Genomic DNA, 18,189 nt, shown 5'->3' with positions numbered 1-18,189 from the left:
AGAAGAGCTTCATCATGAGGAAGTGAGAGACACTCACCCTGGTAGTTAAAACACTCTTCTTAGGCAGGGTGCCTAAAATGCCTAATTTGCCTTGGAATTTAGAGCCTCTGATCATCATATTATCTGCTGTTAGATGATTAGTCAAAGGTAGGGCTGAGCCAACTCTCCTTAAAGGGTAAGCCACCCTGTGGCAGCTGGCTCTTGATTTCTTATTGGTTTTGCTAATGCTCCTCAAGAAAAGAGGGTATTCCAGGGCAGGTGGATTTGTAGATGGGCTGCGCTGCAATCTGGAGATTCCCTGGCTTGTGAATGGCTCTTTGGGAGGTGTATTCACGTGGCGGGGTGTTCACTAAAGCTTCACTGTGGCCTCAAATGTCCTTTCTCCTCCTCCCAACTTCTCCTCACAGCTGTGCTGAATGGAGGACTTGTGCTGCTAGGTTCATTCCCTTGAAAGAGATTTAATCTATTTTCAAAATACAGTATTTCTGGCTAGAGAGGTATTTTGCAAGGCAAAGAAATTGTCCATGTCCCAGCAATTTAAAAAAAAAAATGCTGATAATTTTTACAAACAGCCTGACAGTTTCTGTCTTTGTTAACAGGGATCAGAAGTCGAGGCTGAAGCTTGCTCACGAAATCATTTCTGCATCTCTCATAATGCACCAAAACATAGGTGATATTTGCTGCCTTGGGAACCATGTGACTCTGGCAGGGTTCCTCAAGTTTACTGTCTCACGTTTTGCCATTTTGCAAGAAGCCAAATTATTCTTCAGTCCTCCAGAAATCGTTTGAATTCTGAAAACGTTCATTTAACTGTAATGTCTTATTTCAAAATGCACAGATGGCTTAAAATATTGCAAGCTCATGTTTATCTAATGCTAGGCAAACAAGTTTGAAAAATTCATTTGCCCACACTAATAGAATATAATCCTAGAAATATAAATATTGTTCTGCTTAGAAAATAGAACCAGGCATGTAATGTTTCTAAACTAGTTTAGCAATACGGTATAATAAAACCTGTGCAATCTTGTAAGCTGTATGAAAATTAGAAATGCTAAACCAAAGAAGCATTCTGTGTTCACACATCATGTTGTACTTAATCACATTAGTCTCAAATATGCATTGATGATTTTTATACTTAAGCTGCCGCTGTTGTTTATTTTTCAATTTCTTCATTAATGCCAGATTCATACAGCATTAGGCAACAATTTGCTGAGGTGTTGGCATACATTTTATTGCTAAAATGTAATCATGGTTGTCAATTATAAAACTGATTGTATTATATGTCTAAGTTACTTCTGCTTCACATCATTTAGAAGGAAAAAGTGGTTCTTAAATCAATTCTACAGCAACATCTCTCAAAGAAAAATAAAATTAACATCTAGTTTATTCATTAGTCACACTAACATTAAAAGCATACAGTGATTGACAAAAGCTACCTGCTGTCACAATGTGTAATTGCCAATTACAAACAGGGATGTGATGGATCCATAGCTCGATAAACAAAAGTTTCATCCTGTGTTTCAAAAGCACTTGCAACTTTCAGTTTTATGTATTGAGAATTCTTGCACTGTTGCATAGAGGTTTTACTACAAACATATGTTGGACTGTATTATTCCTGGCCCGTCCAGGGGACTTGTCTAACCTTTACAAGGGGTATAGGTTAGACAAATCATCCCAAGTGAAAGATACCTACAGACCATGGTATATCTTTATGCATTATGTCATATATTTTATAGATAATTCATTTTAGGAATAACTTTGGGATTTTTAAAAACAGTCTGGACCCATTTATTCCATCTTTGATAAGCCTTGTTGAATTCTATTGTCCAGGGTTTACCAGCAAAGAAACAGTATAGGCAACCATTTATCCTCTGACTCATGGTGTATGTATAAGTGATCTAGACAGGTGCCTTATGAATCTGCAAGTATGGAGTCTTGCAACTATCACACCAACACCACCAACACTTATGTCTAGGCAAAAATATTGAAGGAGTAGAGGCTGGTCAAGACCTACCATTCCCCCTTTAGACCACTGAGACAGAATCTGAAGGCCAGACCAAGTCCAGATGTTCAGTGCCTCCATGGTTGTAGCTTCTGCCAGAGAGCAACAGATAAGAACTGCTGTTGACTGCCTAATGCCTCAGTGAAGGCACGTTTCTGTCAGGATGATATCCCTTAGCCTTTCTCCAATCCGGGAGTGCCCACAAGGCAGTAGGGGCTAAGGGTTTGAGGCACCCTATACTCATCTTATTCAGGAGGTTGCAACTTTGTGGTATTTTATAGAAGAAACACTAGGAATCTAAATATGACCTGTATGCTGAGATAACTGATCGCTGTTCTCTACTATGGGTATTTCCCTTGCTTCTGGGCTTTTCTGCTACATATATCTCAGGGTATTTTTAAGCCTTCTTCAGAGGCATTGGATGTTTGATGCAGCCAAGGCTGAGGATATTAACTGGAGTGTACCAATGCTTCTGCTGAGACTTAAAACAAATAACGAGGATATTTTTCCTGCTGGGATCACTTCATCCCAGCTGACTTCCTGCCTATGATGGCGGGGGGCTGGACTCAATGATCTCACCAGGTCCCTTCCAGCCCTTAATGTCTATGAAATCTATTGCATCTATGAAAGCCAGAGGTTTCTGGCTACTGGGTCTTGCCCCTCCACTCAGGGTCAAACTGATCACTACATCTGGGGACAGGAAGGAATTTTAACTTGGGGTCAGACTGGTAGAGACTTTTGCCTTCCTCTGTTGGGGGTGGGGAAGGTCCTCTGTCTGGAATCTCTTCAGCATATATTTAACAACCTTTTGAGAAACAGGATGTTTGCTGTCATGGTTCCTCTGCTTTACCTGTAGCAGGTTAGGGTGTTATGTCTTTTGTTGTGTCAGGCTTGATGGTAGTTTTACTAAAAGGTTAAATTATAGATTTGTCTGGGATGGTTCAGATAGGGATGATCCTGCCTCAGTCAGGGTGCTGCATTAGACCTCCGGAAGTCCCTTCCATCCCTGTTTTTCTATTATTCAGTTCTCAGGACCATCAGAAGCTATACTGTATTGAGTGCCCTATTGGAAAGCTGAAATCCTCATTCTTTAGTGCTATGAACCTCTTGTGACTGGTCTTTTGGGTTATAGCTTGTCAGAATTTAGCCTAGCCCAGTATTAAGTGTTGTTCATGCTTTGCCTCAGGCTAGTATATTTTGGGGGGAAAAGGGGAAGAAGAGGACGTTAGAAAAACCATTGGGGTTAGTTGACTTAATAAGGCCCTTTGCTATATGAAGTTGCTGAAAGGTATATGATTTCAGAAGTATCTCCAGAGGAATGGACTGATAGCAGGTGCAGGAGTCAAAGTAGAGTCAAAAGTGTAAGATGAATGTATTTTATCATTTCATGCATTATCACATAGATATCACTACCCCAGACAGTAGGTATATGCATACAGTTAACTTTTGTGTTTTATATTGCAACATTTGGCTTTATTTGTACCAAAGAAAGGAGGAGAAGCATAGAAAAGGAGATGTGACTCTGTGTATCTGTGTAAGTGTGAGGGCAAGCCAACTTGGGAGGGCCTGGGGACAGCCCAATACAGGGTGAAACAGTTACCAACTGTGGCCTGTAGCTAGCTGCCTTTGAAGCTGTATAAGAAGATTTCATCATGAATGACCTGCCTGGCAGGTTATATCAGCCATACCCCTGATTGGGGAGCTGAACCATTTAGAGTGTGGGGTCAAATGTTAGAAATACAGGAGCTAAAGATGGTTCTGTGGACTCAGCAGCTCATTGATGCAAGACTGACGTGTGTCTGCTTGGGTCCCCAAACTTGTACTGTTCTGGACAGAGATGAAATGTATTCCAGCTTTACTTACTAAGAAAACTGTCCATTAGGGTAGTGCCTGGTCACCACGGTAGGTTAATAGTCGAAGGATAGCTAGGGGTGAAGCAGATGTCACATCTATCAGGCTGCACAGGCTATGGAAGTTATAATGACATATTAGCAAAAGTGACATAACTTTGAACTAGGACTCTGTGTCTGTTAAACTGAGAGCAAATGGCAAACTAAAACAAAGGGAAAGATTATACTGTTTTACTGGGCTTATGGAAAGAAGACCATGGTCTCTGGAGTGAGAGCTTTATAGATATTTTAGGAATGGATATATGCTCATCCCAAACCTGTACCACTTCAGATTTCTGTTCCACTATTTTAGGAGACTGTCAGCTATTAATATATAGGAGGAAATGTGACTAGTTCTTGGGATGCCAGACTGTTTGCTGACACAGTAGTAAGGTGTTTGGAAAGGACTGAGATGCTGCTATTCTTTTCTGGCCCTGAGCACATTCTATATATATTATGATCACAATACAGGAATTGAGACTCCAACTCTGAATGAATATCAGAGGTGACCATGTTCATTGGTGTGCTAAAGATCAGATGTCCTAATGGGATATTGAAACCTTATAGTTGCATATTTACAACAGCAAAATGGGAAATTGTGCATGAGGAATTTTGTCAAAAAGCTACGTACAGTATTCCATATTCTAAGTTTTATTTTATTTACTAGCAAATTGCCTATCAAGAATGACAGGGGCAGGGGGACAGAGGGCCATGTCTGGCCCCCACCTCACCGCTTCAGGACTGGGCCTGCTTCCCCCCCCGCTGCTTCAAGGCCAGGCCCACACCCCCCTCTTACCCCGCTTCGGGTACAGTGCCATTTCCCCCACCTCCTCCAGGTCCACTTGGCCCACATTTGCCAGTCTCCCCTCCCCATGAATGACAGGAGGCAGGTGTGGATGAAGCGCCACCACCCCGTGCTTCTGCCATCCCCCAAGAGCAGTGTGGGGGGAACCTTGCCCCACCATCCCCTCTGTCTCCCTTTGGGCAGCACCCCATGCCGCCACCACGACCACCACACGCTGTGTCACTGCTGCCGCTGGCCTTGCCCCGTGTTCCATCTGCTCCATTGCTGCCACCTCATCCTGAATGCTCTTGGAGCAGTCTGATTGGTTGTTTCAGACAGCCAATTAGAGTGCAAATAAAATGTTATGGACAAACTAAGGCTTTTGAAATATTAGAAAAATATTTGCATGTACGTTAAATGTGTAGTTTACTAAGAGACTGTATGGCACTCTTTTGGAAAGCAAACTGTAGACAAGTGGAGTCCAACCATTTTGGCAGACGTAACTCAAATTAAGCCCCACAAGTGCCACTCTGATCCTCTTCTCTTGCCTGATCTGCTGCTCTGTTTTCTGCTCAGTGCCCTTTAGTCTCTATCTAATCATCTGCTCTGCTTTCTGCTCCCTGTTCTGTGCTCTCTACCCAATCGAAAGCTGTACTTTCTACTTAATGCTCTGTCACATGCTACACACAAAGACTGCCTGTGCCACCTGTGGCCTCCCCACGCCATAGGTTGGCCACCCCTGAGATAGACTATTAACTCTTAGGCTAGGGACAGAAGTTACACATACATTGGTTTAAGTCATAAGAAATTGGTTTAAACCTGAACTTCCCTTCCCCCGAGTCCAGAAGTGCTGTGCCCTGCCCTGCCCTGCCCTGCTAAAGACTTACTGCTGGCTGTGACTGTGGACTACAAATCCCAGAGACACCTGGAAGCAGGAAGAAGAAATGATGAGCAACCCTGCAGAGTCCTGCTGCTCTGATAGTAGACTGCAAATCCCAGAGACCTCGGGGGTAGCAAGAAGAGGAAGTGAACACATAGCCCATGTGCTCTAGCGTACCTCAGCTTCTGGCCTGAGCCACTGCAGGTATGTGACTGCATTTCCTGAATCAAAAGTGAATGTCTGTCCAGTTGCTTCTCTGGTTAATTGCTGCAACTTAGACTAACCTGCAAAGACTGAATCAATTCAGCCTCATGCTTTTTGACTATCTGTACTTAGCCTTACTTATCAGGGCTTACATACAGTAGCCTTCAAATTACACCCTCTGTAATATTTTTTAAAAATATCTGAAAACACAGAATTTTGGCATTTTTTTCATCAACTAGTGAAGCTGAGATCTATTAACAAGGAGAAACATAGTAGTTGCACATGCTATTGCTTCAGGGTTTCCCTATTCTATTACACAGACACATACTACCTTTACTTGAAAATGACATATGATAGAATCCCGTTGGGAAGAACTGAGATTTGGTGTCCCTTTAGATATTACTGCTAACTTCTCTCTGTTACTTTACCTCATTTGAATTCTATAGAAGCCTTTTTATTTCATGTATGTGATGTGGACACTGGTCAGGCCTCAGTTGGAGTACTAAGTCCAGTTCTGGGCGCCGCACTTCAGGAGGGATGTGGACAGCATTGAGAGGGTTCAGAGGAGGGCCACCCACATGATCAGGGGGCAGCAGGGCAGGCCGTACGAGGAGAGGCTAAGGGACCTGAACCTGTTCAGCCTCCACAAGAGAAGGCTGAGTGGGGATCTAGTGGCCTGTTACAAACTAGCCAGAGGGGACCAGCAGGCATTGGGAGAGTCTCTGATCCCCCAAGCACTACTGGGAGTGACTAGAAATAACGGTCGCAAGCTGGCAGAGGGTAGATTCAGACTAGACATCAGGAGGCGCTACTTCACAGTCCGGGCGGCTAGGATCTGGAACCAACTTCCAAGCAAAGTGGTGCTGGCTCCTACCCTGGGGGTCTTTAAGAGGAGGTTAGACGAATGCCTTGCTGGGGTCGTTTGACCCCAGTACTTTTTCCTGCCATGGCAGGGGATCGGACTTGAAGATCTGCTCAGGTCCCTTCTGACCCTACCAACTATGAAACTATGGTTTTAACTTTTGTATGTGATAGCCATTGGCTGCCCTTTCTGAGAACTTATAGAGGTCAGATGAGATCCTGGGTGTCTGGAAAAGGGCAAATATAGTGAACATCTTTAAGAGGTGGAAGAAGGAAATACAGGGAATTACAGACCAGTCAGCCTGACCTATATACTTGGGACATCACAAGGCAGGTCCTCAAGGAAACTGTTGTGAAGCACTTAGAGGAGAACCAGGTGATCAGGAACAACCAGCGTGAATTCACAAGTCCAATCTAATTTTCTTCTACAAAAGCAAACTTACTGATTTAAGCAAATCGTAAAGCATCTCATTACTTAGTTATGTATTAGAAAGAGTACATGTATAGGCTAAACTAGTAATTTTGTCCTGCAATTATCATTTTGCATGTTCTCAGACTGGAGGCTCTTTTAAAACATTGGTACTTCTGCAGGAGACTACCTCTATCATGACTATCCAGAATATATGCAACTGGGACATCTTCCATTTTCCTGGTGCCACATTTAGAGGTCATGTCTACCTCATGCAGCCTTTCCCAGCCAGGATGTTCTAAGCCTGTCCTGACAAGCCATTCCCATAGACATGCACCAAACTCAGAAGTGTACTGGTAAAGAACCAAGGTGTGTCTCAATCTGTGCTCAAGTACTTTGTCTCTAGGGTTCTTGAGAGTATCTGCTGAGGGCAACCTAGAATGACTTCCTCATTTCTGGGTTGGCCTCATCATGCAGGTGGGCAGGGGTGCTCTCAGATGTTCTGGGCTGAGTAGACTACCACTGGATTGTAAACGTTACCACAGTGTCTACTTGGGAGTGCCAGTAATGCTTCTGTATTTTTTAAAGAGCTACTAAAACACACACAAATGAGAATTCAGTCTCTCTTGTAGGGAATTGAACAAGAAGCAGTCCTGCAAGGTGAACTGTACTACAGGTTCCATGATTGAAGAAAAGACCTAAGTGGCTATACATTTTTAGTTGTAATGACAAGTTTCTCTCTGTACAAATCACAGTGTTGTACAAAACTGATGAAATCTAAACAGGTATGTGTGTGTCTTGTGTCCCTGCCCTCATGAAATTCATTGATGTGAAGATTTTTGCAGAGCAGCATGCATACAAGGCTGCTTTTTGTAAGAACTGGGACAACTGCAGGCACATAATTTGGAACGTCTTCCTCAAAACCTAAAAGGAAAAGTTGTTTATGAGCTAGTGAGTATTACACACGTTTATACAAAGTGTGGAAGTAATTTGTGCATCAGACTCATCTTTCCTACTGATGGCTTGCTGCTGGCGAAGCAGATGTTTCTTGTGGGCTATTGCTTAACTATTTGTAAACAGCTTCCTTCAAAGACATTTCCATGAGGGCACCCTTCAGCAACTTCTGTTTCCTTCTCTAGTTCTCCTTATCTTCTGTGACCCTACCTGCTGCCAGGCTCCTATTAAACTTTGGTTTCTTCTGAACAGCTGCCTGTTTTGACAGTTGTAATTAGCAATGCACCTTACTACTAATTGCTATTAATTGGTATTTCACTCTTTTTGACTGGTCATGGCTTTAGCGAGGTGTTTTTTGACTGGTGGATACTAGATTCCAGATTTCCTAGTTAGTCTGTATCACCTGCCAACACAGGCTTGGTATAAGAGTTAGGGTGACCATGTGTCCCAGATTGGCTGGAACTAGGGCTGTGCAAAGCTTGGGTCCCTGATTCAATTCAGTGGAGATTTGGCCTGATTTGGTGGCCAAATCTCTGAATCCAAATCGAATCAGAGGACCCTTTAATCTCTCTGAATTGATTTGGAACCCTCCCAATCAAATCAATTTGGAGAGATTTGGACAGATTTGGTGATTTGGACATAAATACAGCTTTAAATGATTTTTCTACATATCTCTAGGTAGTAGGGGCTCTGAATGCTGTGGTGCTGGGACAGATGCAGCATCCCACAGAAGCATGAGGGGCTCCCCAGCATGCTCAGCAGCAGACCTGGAAGTGGACCAGAAGCACTTTTGGTCCACTTCTGGTGCCACCGGGAGCATGTGTGGGGGGGGCCCAGCACCCCCCCGGCTCAGTGACTAGTGCCTCCTGGGTCTGGGGTGTGGGGGACACCTGCGGTCCCCCTGCAGCTGATTGCTGGGGGCTCAGGTGGGGCCCCCAGCGGACTCCCTGGCAGACCTGGAAGGGGACCAGAAGTATTTCTGGTCCCCTTCTGAGTTCACTACTGAGCATGCTGGAGAGCCCCCCACGCTGCTGTGGGACGCTCCATGTGCCCCAGCACCACAGTGATCATGAGCTGTGCTTCTACCTCAAGGTATGTAGAAAAAGCTTTTAAAGCTGTGCCTGTGCCCAAATTGCTGATTCTCCAAATCAGCATCGAATCTTCAGATTCAGCCAAACTGAATTGGGGAGAGTGATCCAAATCAACAGATCAAATCACTGTCCCGGATTTTGGCCAAATCCAAATCTGAATCGAATAGGGCCTGTTTCGTACAGCCCTAGCTGGGACAGTCCCGGATTTCATAGGCCATCCCAGCTGGTTGTGTAAATTGAAGCGAAAGCCCTGGATTCAGCAGCTGCAGGCAGGAGCAGGGGTTGCTGCCACTCGCAGTGCCAGATCTGGCTCCTGCTGAGCAGTAGTTGCAGGTGGGGGTTGAGAGAAGATGGGCTGGTCTGGGCACTGCTCCTTCTGCTTGAGGTGGTGATTGGTTGGGGCAGGGTGTGCTAGGGAGAGAGGCCAGGGCAGGGGGTAGGGCCAGGGCTTGCGCACCTATGCAGAGTGGCTGCCTGCCACTGGCAGCTTCATGCCCTGCCACTGTGGAGGCCTAGGCTGTGCATGGTGGCTCTGGGCAGCTGCTTGCAGCAAAGGAGAGAAAACATTCTCAGCCAGGTTCAGCCTCTGGGCCTGGGTCTCCATACTGTTCCATCCCTCTCACCATCAGGGCTCCTGGGAGCCTCAGGGTTGGTGTGTGTATGCGTGTGTGCATGGTGCTGGCACCCTCCCATCCTGGCTTCTCTTACCCTAACCTGGATTCCCTTACCCATAATATGGTCACCCTATTTAGAGTTCCAAGAAAGGCTGGCCTTCATACCGAGAACTCCAAGTGTTTCCACACCATTGAAAAGGTATGGGCGACAAATGGCTTCTACCAATCAAAATGAGAAACAAGGAGCCAGGAGTTTACTAAATGGGGGACTTATGAGACAAAGTTTGTTATCCACAGGAGAGACTGGGAGATTGAAATCTGGAATTCAGGGGTGTTGTACTGTGCCCGTTTTATTTTGTTAGGCTTTCAGCTATTGATGCTGATAAGTGAAACTTTATCCCTAATATTTATAAGTGAGGGAAAGAAAGGAGAGAAAAGCACTTCTGGGAGTGAAAGTCTTGCATAAAGTCCCTGACTAGCTAGCCTCCCAGTGAGGTTTATTTTTAGAAGAGGATGGTGTCATGGTTAGGGTACAAGACTGGGCACTGAGAATAGAGTAGAGGTGAGCAGAAGATATTCATTAAAAGAAGTTGTCACTAAAAATGCAGTTTTGAAAAAGCTAGTTTGGATGATTTTGACAAATTCCCATGGGGGAAAAAATAAAAAAAATCACTTTGAAAGGAAAATAATCATTTTGTTTCAGAAAAATTTTGTTTCAGAAAATTTAGAATTTTGTTATAATACTTTATAGTGTGTGTACATATACATATGCATACATACATATATAGATATAGCTAGATAGATATAGATATATGGTTCTCTATAGAGATATCTATATCTATCTATATATATGTAGCTATATAGTTATATATATATATATATATATAAAAATCATGATATATCTATATGTAGTAATGCATAAATCTGGAAAGGGCCAAACTATTCCATTGCAATATAAATTGGAAATACTTTGTTTCCAGAAAAGATTTTATCTTAGTCAGTGGAAAGCAGCCACTGCCATTCCTGATTTTAAAAATAAAATTTAAACAATGAAGTATTTCAACCACTACATTATGAGATTTGCATTTTGCATTAATACTATTGATATGTCATGAAATAATATAAAATTAATATAGAATCATAGAAAAATAGGGCTGGAAGGAACCTCTGAAGATCATCTAGCTCAACCCCTGTGTGAGACAGGATCACCCTATCTAAGCTAACCCAAGTAAAACTTTGTATGATCTATTACTAAAGCTACACAGGCAACCCCTTCACACACCCACAAGACATAGTACCCTAACCTGCTGCAGTCTAGACATAGCACCCTAACCTGCTGTGTTGTCCCCCCACCCTATAACAGGGGGACAGTGGTGGCCGCAGATAAAATGGGGACAATGTCCTGTTGCTGCAAGGGTTCTTAAAATATGCTTTAGAGATCCAAGGAAGAGGGCTATGCCCCTTCACTAGAGGAAGGCAAAAACCCCGCACAGTCTGTAGGAATCAAATCTGACCACAGGGTAAAATTTCTCCCTGATCTGAAGTGTGGCAATTGATCTAACCCTGAACGGAGGAGCAAGACCTAGCCAGGAACCTCCAGGCTTTAGTCCTAGCAGGAACGTTGGTACAACCCAGTCAAAATCCCTAGCCTGGGCTGCAGCCAACACCCAATGCTTCTGAGGAAGGTGGAAAAAGCCCTCCTGACATGTAGCAACAGAAGGGAAAACATTTCCTTCCCAGACCCGTGTGGTAAACAGCAAAGACTAGAAGCATGGGAAATACTCATAGTATAGCATAGGTATAACTACTGCAAAATCACCCCTGATCAGTGCTTTTCAACCTCTTCTTGAACACCTCTAATGATGGAGATTCTACAACTTCCCTAGACAGTCAGTTCCACTACCTCACAGCTGTAACAGCAAAGAATTTTTTCCTGATATCCAATCTAAACTTTCTTAGCTGCAACTTAAAGCTATTGGTTCACACGCTGCTCTCTGCAACTAGGAAAAGAATGCATTCTTTTTCATCTTTATGGTAGCCCTTCAGGTATTTGAAGACTGCTATCGTGCCTCCTCTTAAGAAACACTTTGTTTCTGTAAGATGAACATGCCTATTTCCTTCAACCTCTCCTCGCATGGCTTGCCTTCCCAGCCCTTTGTTATTGTTGTCACCAGCCCTCTAACATCTCCATGTTCTTTTAAAAATGTAGAGCCCAAAACTGTACACAGTACTCTAGATGAGGCCTAACAAATGCTATGTAAAGAGGCACTATCACCTCTTAGGTTTTGCACCTAATGCTCTTCTTGATGCAGCCCATAACTGTATTCACCCTTTCAGTAGCTGTATCACGCCATAGACTCTTACTGAGCCTATTATCCAACAAGACTCCTAGATCCTTATCTGTAGTGCTGAAATTCAGCTAGTTTTCATTCCTTTTGTACTTTTCTTTGATTCTTCTTCCTCACGTGTAGCACCTTGCATTGAACTTCATCCTAGAAGCTCCAGTCCAGTTTTAAAGTCTTTCAAGGTCCTTCTGTATTACGTTCCTGTCCTTCAGTGTGTTTGTAGTCCTTCCCAGTTTCATGTCATCTGCAGATTTGCTCAAGAAGTTATTTCTGTTCCAGCATCTAAATCATTAATAAACACATTGAATAGCACTGGGCCCAGGATGGACCCCTGTGGGAAAACCTCCTGCCATTCCATCCTGGCTCCATTTCATAATTACCTTTTGCTTCCAGCTCTTGAACCAATAGTCTATCCACCTAATAGTACTTTTGTTTAGTCCACATTTCTCCAATTTGTTTATGAGATGGTCATATGGGACTTTGTCAAAAGTCTTGCTGGATTTCAAATAATCTATATCCACACGAATCCAGAGACACTGTTCCCTTCATCCACCCAACTAGTTATCTTGTCAAAGAAGGAGATCAAGTTTGTTTGGCACAATTTATTCATAGCAAATCCAGGTTGACTGCTTATGAACAGCCTTTTCTTCTCTAGATGCTTGCAAATAGACTTCCTTTTGATTTACTGTATTAACTTCCTGGGTGTAAAGGTGAGGCTAGCTGCTCTATCGTTTCACAGGGCCTCCTTTTTGCCTTTTTTAGAAGGACACTATGATGGTCCTTTTCCAGTCCTCTGGTACCTCACTCATCTCCCACAAGTTTGTAAACGGTTATTGCCAAGGGTGCTAAGATCTCCTCTTCCAGTTTATACTGTACCCTGAGATGAGGTTCATCAGGTCCTACTGACTTGACTTCATTCAGACCTATGAAAAGTTCTCTGACTCCTTCTTTTGTTATTTTCTCCCAGCTTGTCCCTTTCCTGGAATTAATTTTTAATATTTCATGTCAGTTTTAAAAACCATTTTTGGAAACTATTTCATGGGACTTTTGAAAAAATATATATTTTCTTAATTAATTTTTTTTTCCCCCGAAAGTCAGTTTTTCATGTAGGATAGAAATGGTGCACTTCAACTAGCTGTGGTCAGGAAATCTGAGTTCTAGTCCATTCCTGACACTTCCACAGATTTCCTCTGTGATGACTAGGTTTTGCCAAAATTCACTGAAAAAAAGAACAGTATTTTGCTGTCTAAGTAGGTTGTTGTTGAGGCTTGGATAATTACAACCATAAATCATTTGAACCTTGCAGATGCATGGGGAGGGGCAATGATGTTAATTGTTTAATTAAAAATATTTTGAATAATTAAAACCACTAAATTATGGTATTAAAAATTCCTAGGACTTCTATGACTACACTTCTGAGGCATGTAAAGGTATATATAATATAAAGAACACTTACCTCATCACTGTCTTACATCCATCTGTAAGGCTGAATGTTGAAAAACCTTAACAACGAAAACCCTTTCTAGACCACACTTTTAATATCAGCCAATACTGACATCTGAGCTATAAACTTTTGAACAACAGCTGTATTATGGATTGCTGAAGGACCCTTGAGTGTAAAGGTGCTACCAAGCAACACTCCAGCCATCTGTGTTTGCTACATTTATAGTCTTCGAAATAATGGCTCCTGTATTGTTTCTTTCAAGTCTATATTAGAACAAAGTGCAATAACATCTTGCCTCAGTTCTGAAGGTGTAAGGCATCAGTGCCTGCAGCACTATTCAAACGAGGAACTCTATATCTCTTTATGTTCTTCCTCGTCTTAATACCGAGTAGAGGCTACTATATCAATGTATGACAACGTATGAACAGATCTGAGTGAACAACTGAAAAAACTGTTGCAGCAAAATAGTGTAATATGATCACCAGGGATCCTGGTTTTCTTTGTTAAAAAATTCTCTGATAAAAAAACCCAATTAAATGATGTGAAATCTGCATTTTTTCCATAATGAAAATGAAACACCACTATATGTTGGTACCAGTTGAAGACAAAATGTTATTGATATATTTACATTTTAAAGCAGTTTGGAAGCCTACCAGTGCCTGTCATTATAATAAAATAAATTCTAAATTCCATATATTTTGGCATTTGATTTTGGTTGTTTTATCATGGAAAATCAGAGCTCCCCCTGCCCTGTTCACTCACCAGGACACAGGTTCTAGCTGCAGCTGTCTCCCACACTGCTTTGTGGCACTGAGTAGCCGTAATATGCCTGTGCCCTGCCCCTGCCCATGCCATTACCCTTCACTCCCAACCCACAATCACCAACTGTGACGAAGCCATCAGAAAAGCCAATGGCACTTTATCGTGCATCAGCAGATGCATGACGAATAGGTCCAGGGAGGTGATACTTCCCCTCTATAGGGCATTGGTCAGACCGCAGTTGGAGTACTGCTTGCAATTCTGGGCGCCACACTTCAAGAAGGATGCGGATAACCTGGAGAGGGTACAGCAAAGGGCTCGTATGGTCAAGGGCCTGCAGACCAAGCCCTACGAGGAGAGACTAGAGAAACTGGACCTTTTCAGCCTCCGCAAGAGAAGGTTGAGAGGCGATCTTGTGGCTGCCTATAAGTTCATCACAGGGGCACAGAAGGGAATAGGTGAGGATTTATTCACCAAGGCGCCCCCGGGGTTTACAAGAAACAATGGCCACAAGCTAGCAGAGAGCAGATTTAGATTGGACATTAGGAAGAACTTCTTCACAGTTCGAGTGGCCAAGGTCTGGAACGGGCTCCCAAGGGAGGTGGTGCTCTCCCCTACCCTGGGGGTCTTCAAGAGGAGGTTAGACGAGTATCTAGCTGGGGTCATCTAGACCCAGCACTCTTTCCTGCTTATGCAGGGGGTCGGACTTGATGATCTATTGAGGTCCCTTCCGACCCTAACATCTATGAATCTATGAAACCCCTGAGCCCTGCTGGTGTCCCTCACTCCTGACCCTCATCCTCCTGGCCCTACTCCTGACCCACACTCCCCCACCCTTCTGCCCTGCTGGTGCCCTTCACTCCTGCCCCCCTCAACCCCAGGCCCTAGTCCCCCAGTGTGTGGGGCAGGGGGTGGCTGTGTGGGGAAGGTGAGGTGTGTGTGGGGAAGTGGGGGGTGTGGGCATAGGTGATGCCATAGGCGATGCATTGGGGAGCATTATGGGGGTACTTGATGACCCCCCAGATTTCTGCCCCCACAGAGGGGGTTCCTCACCTTGGTAGCCATGGTGGTGTGGCACTCCTGGAGGTGGTAGTGGCAGCACCGAGCCTCCCTGCCCTGCTCTGCCCTTCTACACCGAGTGGTGCTTGCTGGGCTGTGGAGGCAGCTCCTGTCCAGTGGGGTCAAACTAGGCTGCAGCCCTGTGCCCTGCACCCCACTGAGGATGCAGAAATCTGGGGGAGTACATACCCCTCCTCATCCCCTATGTTCCCCCCACAGACTTACTTACAAGGAGCTGCAGGAGCTGCTCTTCACCTGGCTGCACTATTGGCCACATGCATGTGTATTCACGCATATTCACGTGGCCCCCTGTCTCCGATTGCCCTTCTCCTGCTCCCTGCCTCCCTAAGCAGCCTCTTGCAGGTTGGAACTCTGCCAGCCTGCAAGGGGAAACTCACAATTTCTCGGGTTTTACTCCTTTAAAGGGGAAAATCTGCATTTTAACATGGGAAATGGAAAACCCAGATCCCTGCTGATCACTCACTCATGCCTTGTTAAAATAATAGAGCTATACAAAGCACAGCAGGAGACGTTGTGAGAGTAAAGAGACATAACTAGAGAGATTCTGTACACTAGTGATCCCTAGCTTCTCTAGTGGCTTTGGGGCCCAGGTCACTTGCATGAATTAGAGATGCCTGAAGATAGCTATAGCTTTTATAGGAGACAGATGTAGAACCAAGCATACCCACAGTGAAGGGGAATGCAGCTCCTTCACAACTGAGGCTTGAGCTCCATAATCCTAATGAAAATATATTGTCCAGTTTATAAAAGATGAGACAAATTTAAATCTTTCTTATAGAAATACTCTATTTGAAGTTATCAATAGAGACCCTAAATCTGTCCCTAGGGAAGTCATAATAATTTTTTCAAAGATTGGATTGAAAAGGCCCATTCTCTAATAGTTGCCTGAAGTTTTCTCAGCCTTCTGCATATTAACGTTCTGAGGTTTTTTCTTGGTCGGTCTGTCTTTTCAGTAAAACGTTAACTTTGCACGTAGGAAAAAATTCCTCATTTGCCATCTTCTAGGAAAATGCAATTAATTAAGAACATGATGGCACAAGTAATCCCTTACTTTTAAACTTTGTGGTAAATTGTAACTGATTCCACCACACCTACAGCATCCATGACAACCCTTTAACTTCCCTAGTGCCTGCCAATACGATTGTAATACTATAGAAAATATTATTTTCAGCTTAGTTTCCCTGAGAGTTTTAGCAAGTTACAAAATAAGTGCTATGGCTGGTTTAATGATTCCTAAGCCATCTTAGTGAAGGGCGCTCTCATCTTCTCCTGTAAGCAGCAGATGCCAGTCAGTGTGGTGCAGTGCTTGTCCCCTTGAGTATTGATAATTCATTTTCAGTAAGCCAGGATCTAGTCTAAATATGATAAACCAAATCAATTTTTGTGGTGATATACCGTCAGAATGACAGGAATGAACTTGGCTTGAGATCTTGGACCTACAGGACTGGTTTCTGGATGTTCGTTGCATGGCAAGGTGGGAATAAATTGGCAAGAAGAACTGTAAGAAACTGTTGGAGGAGCTCCAGAGATTGTTTTGTTTTCCATATACAAGCTAATTGACAGAGTTTGTAGGAACCTTTCTTCTCTTTTTCAGAAAAAAACAAATACTCTGAGAGATGTCATTTCTAATTTTCTTCAGTGGGACTCTTACAGCAACAATTGCCTCCGTGTATGTATCCCTATAGTCCCAGAGCCTCAATAGAGAGCCAGCAGATTTATTTTTGAGTGAAAGCCACCACATTACATGCAGCAGCTTGCAAAAGTACAGTAAACATCTTTCAAACAAATTCTCATGTGCCCTGACTACAAAGTGAATTGAAAGCAATACACTCTGCTGGATAGGAACCACATTTCTAGACTGGATTTTCAATAGACTCTGTTTTCCCAATGTATTCATACTCATTCTCAGTCTTCTAATGCACCCCTATTCCCTACACATCCTCTGCTTATCTGCACTTTGCCTACAACTTTGACTTCTTGCCAGAAATCCACATATCAAGAATGTTTAATTTAAAAACGATAAAACTAAAAACAAACAAACACTCAAAAATAATAAAACCGGGTAGTCTTCAAGGTGCCACTTTGCCCTGGCCTCTGCCTAACTTCAGACTAACATGGTTAATGAGCTCTCTTTAAAAACAATAAGAATAAAAACAATCTTAGTAATTGTGTGGTATTTGGAAATTTAATAATTTAAATAAGAGGTAAGAATTAGAACTTGCAATCACAGTATTCCACCCCCCTCCCCTCACCCCATGCAAGAGAAGCAAGAAGTAGAGAAAGAGAATAAATTAAAGTCAGAGCTAGTCTAAATAACCTAAGATATCCTGTGGCATTGATTTTTTAAGAGAAATCTCCTTTGAGTTTGGGTGGTGGGGGAGGAATTTCTGCTTAAAGATCAATAACACAAAATGACACCCTTAGATTAAGATACAAAGATGGAGGATAAGCCCTGAAGTGGTGAAGTCTTGTTGGAATAGGTTCTTCCTCCAGAGGGAGTTGACCTTTCCAGTACACAGGAGGCAGAGAAACTTCTTCCCAGGAGAACTGTTATTTTAATGCTATTGCTATTTAAATCTTGCCTTCCATCAGATATGCCTGGCATCGTTAAAACAAATACAGAGGCTTACAGAGCACTCCTGAGTTCTGGTGATCATATAGCAGCTCTATCAGAAACTTGAATACATGATTTAGGCAGGGAAAGGAATATAACTTAATTTATTCCTTAAAGTCTGTAATTATGGCATTTGGAAATCATTTATGGGTTTCAAAACTGTAGGATTCAGCACCATAGTACTTGTGCATCTTACAGGAAATGGAATTATCTTCATGAAGAAAGAAAATATTTTCCCTATCTTTAATATGGGGATATG

Source organism: Alligator mississippiensis, chromosome 11 (assembly GCF_030867095.1).
Source record: "Alligator mississippiensis isolate rAllMis1 chromosome 11, rAllMis1, whole genome shotgun sequence".
NCBI lineage: Eukaryota > Metazoa > Chordata > Crocodylia > Alligatoridae > Alligator > Alligator mississippiensis.
This window is presented reverse-complemented; position numbering follows the sequence as displayed.